This window comes from Otolemur garnettii, unplaced genomic scaffold (genome assembly GCF_000181295.1).
Source record: "Otolemur garnettii isolate 467f Iridium unplaced genomic scaffold, OtoGar3 scaffold00065, whole genome shotgun sequence".
NCBI classification, from domain to species: domain Eukaryota; kingdom Metazoa; phylum Chordata; class Mammalia; order Primates; family Galagidae; genus Otolemur; species Otolemur garnettii.
The window spans coordinates 10,704,823-10,711,153 of NW_003852460.1; positions in this window are offsets into that span (position 1 = coordinate 10,704,823).

The window sequence follows — 6,331 nt, forward strand, 5'->3', positions numbered from 1 at the left end:
ACACACCTCTTATCCCAGCATTTTGGGAGGCCAAGGCCAGAGGATTGCATGAGGCCAGGAATTTGAGACCAGCTTGGGCAACAGAGCCAGACCCTATCTCCAAAAATAAGCTTAAAAATAGTTTTTCGTGTTTTTTTTTGGCCGGGGCTGGATTTGAACCCACCGCCTCCCACATGTGGGGCCGGCGCCCTACCCCTTTGAGCCACAGCACCGCCCCGCTTAAAAAAAAGTTTTAACAAAACATTAAGAATAATGTTTGGTATATGTTTTTACTGAATATTTCTTATGAAATTAAGGATCTTCCCTTCTATTCCTGGTTTGCTAAGAGATTGCTCATCATGAATGGGAATTTAATTAAATGCATTTTAATTAAATGCATTTAATTAAATGCAACATATATATATGTTTTGAGACAGAGTCTCAATCTGTTACCCTGGGTAGAGTGCCTTGGCATCATAGTTCACAGCAACCTCATACTCCTGGATTCAGTGATCCTCTTGCCTCAACCTCCTGAGTAGCTGGGACTATAGGCACCTGCCACAACGCCAGGGTCTCACTCTTGCTCAGGCTGGTCTCAAATTCCTGAGCTCAGGCAATCCACCTGCCTCAGTCTCCCAAAGTGCTAAGGTTACACGTGTGAGCCACCATGCCGGCCTTAAATGCATTTTTTTCATCTGCATTTAAGGGGTTGATTGCATATTTTTTTCCTTTAAACTGTTAATGTTAAACTACCTTGCTTTCCTGGATACACCCAAATTATTCATAACAAATGAAATTCTGTTGGTTTGTTTTCTCTTATTAGTCACTTTGTCTTACCTCTTTGCATATCTAATAATTTTTTATTGTATACGGGACACTGTGTTTATATAAATGACATAGAAATGCTCCAGATAGTGTGTTCCACCAATGGGGGCTCCCCTTTTCTCTATTAGGCAGATAGGATGGATTTATTACTTTAATTAAGTCAAGGATTTAATTTAGGCTGAGTCAGGCTGCCACTGTGGCCAGGTACCTGCCCAAGCTTGGGTTATTTATGCCTATGTGGAGGAGGGGAAGGGGATGAGCAGGTGAGATGAGAGGGTAAGACGTTGATTATGTATGGGTCATAGTGGTCTCAGCTTTTACACCCAAAAGGTAAAAAAAGCTGCAAATGAGCATTGGGTATCAGATATATGATAATGGGAAGGCTGAAAGAGGAATACTTCAGCATTACTATCCTAAGTTCCAGGAGCAGCACAAAGGTTTGGGATTTACTATGTGGATTAGGGAAGGCTTACCTCTGAAGGAAATAGTTGGCAAGATAGCTGGATTTTTGTCTTGCACTAACCACTAACCACTGTAGCCTAAGGCAAAGTTTGCATTCCGAGGTCTTATGAAGTACTTTTAAAAGTTGCTTTAAAAAGGTTCATTAAAAAATTTCCACTTATTGCCCAAAATTAATTAATTATTTTTTGAGACAGAATGTCACTCTGTCATCCTGGGTAGAGTGCTGTGGAGTCCTAGCTCACAGCAACCTCAAACTCTTGGGCTCAAGTGATTCTCTTGCCTCAGCCTCCCAAGTAGCTGGGACTATAGCCACCCACCACAATACCCAGCTCTTTTTAGGGACAAGGTCTCACTCTTGCCCAGGCTGGTCTTGAACTCCTGAGCTCAAGCAATCCACCCACCTCAGCCTCCCAGAGTGCTGGGATTATAGGTGTGAACCACCATGCTGCTTTAGTGCTCAAAATTTAAATAAAAATTACCCAGAATCCTACAGCCATAATAATTCAATTGTTTTGATTTTCCTTGTTGTTTTCCATTCTTTGTTTGTAAACACTAATGTGCACAAATGCTCATACAAACACACAAACTTTTTTTTCACATAATTGTAATAACATATATGTGATTTTCTTTCCACTGCCTTTAAAAGTAAAGTTGAAAGTTCAGGCATGGTGGCTCAAGCCTGTAATCCTAGAACTCTGGATGGCTGAGGCAGGAGGATCCCCAGAGTTCAGAAGTTTGAGACTAGTCTGAGCAAGAGTGAGATCCCCATCTTTACAAAAAAAACCCAGAAAAACCAGCCAGGCATTGTGGTGGGTGCTTGCAGTGCTAGCTAATTGGGAGACTGAGGCAGGGGACTGCTTGAACCCAGGAGTTTGAGGTTGCTGTGAGCTACGATGATGCCACCACACTCTACCTAAGGTAACAGAGCAAGAGACTGTCTCAGATTAAAAAAAAAAAAAGCTCAGTTCAGTTTATCTTTCACATTCATCATCAACTCAGTAAAGGGACTACATTCCTCACTTCATTCTTGAATTTGAATGCCTGTTCCATTTTGCTATTTTTAATTAACAGACTAAAGCTATGTTTGAGTATGGCAGAGAAAGAGTGGTACTATTCAAACCGCAAATATTATTTTTAAAAGAATATGCTAGGCCTAGTTGTGGCTAGAGAAACCATTACAATTTCAAGTTTTCCCCAATTATGAACATTTAGTATTAGTTGGCACATTTTCTTTATTTAGATTTCGTGAAAGCTGCTATGTGCTAGATTCTCAGTGAACTGCTGCTTACTCAACTTGTACCCCTCTTCCCACAGCCCTTCCCACAGCTGCCTGATCATCCTCAGGGCTTGGCAGGTGTCACTTCCTCATTCTTTCTCTGGTATCATCACCCTGTCTTCCCACGTATTGCACCTTGTTTATTTCTTCAAGGTTCTGAATCTGATTTGGAACTACACATTCGTTTAGTTGCTTATTCAATGTCTCCTCTGCTCTTCTTTAAACTCCCCTAGGAAAGGGACTGAATCTATGTTATTCACCAAGATAAGGTCATATGATATACATAAAGCTGGTAGAGGGGAGCAAACATGTAGAGGAGTATGGTAGTCCTCAGAGAAGAGGATGGTGGCTGAGGACACCCCTTGAATTCCTCCTGTGTCTTGTTTACCACTGCATTCTGTCACCTAGCACAGTGTGTACACTTGCTGTGATTTTGTTTGAACAAACAAATATTACCATGAATTGACTTTTCATTTCCTGAAAATCTTAAAATCAACCAAGGCTAGAGAGTGAATGTGACTATGTTACAGGCATTGGAGGGGGTTGAGTGGGTGTGGGGGTTACTCACAAACTTAGGAGGTATGAATTGTGTTACCTCCTAAATCTTGTGTCCCCTCCCTTCCAACAGTGGGCAGGCTGAGGGAAAGAAGCATGTCAGTCAGTGGCTTTTTTATTTTTTTTTTGGAGACAGTTTCACTTTATCGCTCTCGGTAGAGTGCTGTGGCATCCCAGCTTACAGCAACCTCCAACTCCTGGGCTTAGGTGATTCTCTTGCCTCACCCTCCTGAGTAGCTGGAACTACAGGCACCTGCCACAATGCCCAGCTATTTTTTGTTGCAGTTTGGCTGGGATGGGGTTCAAACCAGCCAACCTCGATATATAAAGCCGGGCGCCCTACCCACTGACCCACGGGCACTGCCCAAGTACGTCAGTGGCGTTTGACTTCAACATCAACCATTGGATAGAATTTATGGGACCCATGAAAGAATATATGGTCTATCATGGTCAAGGTCAGAATTTTCATTTTATCATATCAACCAGAGACTGGAAATTCTGTACTTTGCTCACCGACGATGCATAGATTAAGGATTTTTCTCTCGTTCCTTTTTTTGCTTTGGAACACCTTTTTAAGCCAAGCTGCAAAGAAATCAGATTTCTGGCATTTCCTCATGTATTAACATTTTATCTGAGTTAAAGATCAGTATCGGGCGGCACCTGTGGCTCAAAGGAGTAGGGCGCCGGCCCCATATGCCGGAGGTGGCGGGTTCAAACCCAGCCCCAGCCAAAAACTGCTTAAAAAAAATAAAAAATAAAGATCAGTATCAAAAGTTCTCTATTAGTGGATATTAGTTCAAGAAATATGCTGAAGTTAGTTTCTAGGCAAATCAAGTGTGATGTGAGTTTGAAATATCAAAAAGGTGGGCAGTGCCTCTGGCTCAGTGGGTAGGGCTCGGGCCCCATATATCGACGGTTGCGGGTTCTAAACCTGGCCCTGGCCAAACTGCAACAAAAAATAGCTGGGCATTGTGGTGGGCACCTGTTGTCCCAGCTACTTGGGAGGCTGAGGCAGGAGAATCGCCTAAACCCAGGAGTTGGGGGTTGCTGTGAGCTGTGTGACTCCACAGCACTCTACTGAGGGTGATAAAGTGAGACTCTGTCTCTACCAAAAAAAAGAAATATCAAAAGGTATGCCATATATAAATATGTATGTATATAAATAAATGCTTTATTCAAAAGTATGTTTGACTTCTGTAATTGCAAGAGATAGATATAATATACAAGATAACAAATGTCATCAGTATATATTAAGTATTACAAATTTAATACAGTTTTTTCCTTTCTTAAAATGTGTATACGTTTTTGCGCCCTCTGTATTATAAAAAATGTTTCCTCAACCAAATTTGGACTTTTATTTCATATGCTATTTGGTAATATTCTTTGTCACTTAACATTATATGCCGTTATCTATTTTCACTCTGACTTTAAAATCAAATATAATAGATTTTGATACTTTTGTACATATTTTATACTTTTTCCATCCTTAGTACAAGAACATCTATATGATATTGGGAATAAATTTCTTATTTTGGCCAATGACTTGGGGAAAATATCAAATTTTTGATTACTTAAATATGTAATTTAATGGTCAGATTTCCTATCATGGAGTTCTCTGTTTTTTCTTGTGTGTGAAAAGTATGATCAATTCGATTATAATCAGTATTTATTTTAGCTAAGTCTAGGGGTCGCATCGGTGTAGCTTTTCAGTAGAGTTGTCAGAGGTGATTTCTTTCAGATTCCAGCTTGAGACGGGCTATTCACTTCCAGTGTTCATAGTAATAAGTAGGTGTCATTTCGAGAAAGGAATCATTAACGTGTACCAACCTTGACCTCTTTTTGTTCCATGAGTGATGCATTGGCATTTACAGAATATAAAGATGAAAATATCAATTAGATGAAGGGAGTCAAAGTAGGTCAGTTTTTAAATGTTTTCATCAATGAACAAGTTCCTGGAGCAAGAGCGATAGAGACAATCTAGCCGACTTGTGTCCACTTGCTAACCACATAGATCCGTTAACAACAAAACTTCCCCCAATTTGCCCTTCAGAGAAAAATCTTTTAACCCACTCTACTCTTGCACTGAAAAATAAATTAGGTTAAAAAGTGAAGGGTAGAAGAGACCAGAACATGCTTGCATTCTTAAATGTGGTGTTGGCAAGAATCCAAGTAACAGTTATTTCAGAAAAAGTTACTTTCTTTGTTCTTTCTTCAGGTGCTATGAGCTACCCTCCCATACATTTGTGCCTCCTTACATTTTGTAACAGCCTAGAATCACTCATAGGACCTTTTTTTGGTGAAAGGTCTTGCATTTCTCATGGCTTACTATAAGATACAATGAGCACTTGTTAATAGCTAGTTGATACTAGCACAGATACATTCCTATTCCATCACTTTTTTTTAAATTTTCTTTTTCTTTTCTTTCATTTTTTCCCCCATTACTCCTTGACAATGATTATGACATATGATTTTCTGGTAGCATTTCATTAGTGATGCTGTGGATTGCTTATTGCAATTTGGCCCATGTACATGACACCATTTTTTTCTACTGGAAAACTAACTCTAATATTCATATATGCTTTATTTGGTAGCTTTAATTATTGTGTGTTTTAAAACAAGGTAATGAATTATCTCTTCCTCCTCCCTATTTCAACAACTTGTATTTTATAAAATTTTACCCACATTTCCTTGGGGAAATAACCTGCAGATAAAAAAAATAGATTTTTAAATAAGAAATTCATTTAAGCTCCAACTAGAACTCAATCTTTAGTCAGTGTCTTATTTTCACAAGTGTTCTAAAATTGTCTTTTGTAACTTGTGAGAAAATCTCTCAAATCCAGTATAACCTTTCTAGTGCTAAGTGAAAAGTCATTACTTAACAATGATTCCCCATAGAACCATACATTTAAATTATTGTGGGTCGCAAAATCATGAAAGTGACATCTTTATCTGAGAAAACAAAGCTAACCTCCTGTACAAGATATATTGAAAGGTCACTAAGAGTCCTTCCTACCTCCAGGGGCCTCTGTCATAGGGCCCATGTGCTCAGCTCCACATATAAAGTGAGGATATTAAGAAGAGTTTCTTCAATATCATCTTTAGTCACTACTGCTTTATATATAAAGATGTCAGTGGCAGTATTTTAACAAGATTGAAGAGAAATTTTAAAAGCTTGATTTACAGCTCTACTTATTTGTCCTTTGTCCGTTTGCATATTCATTTTCATCACCTTGA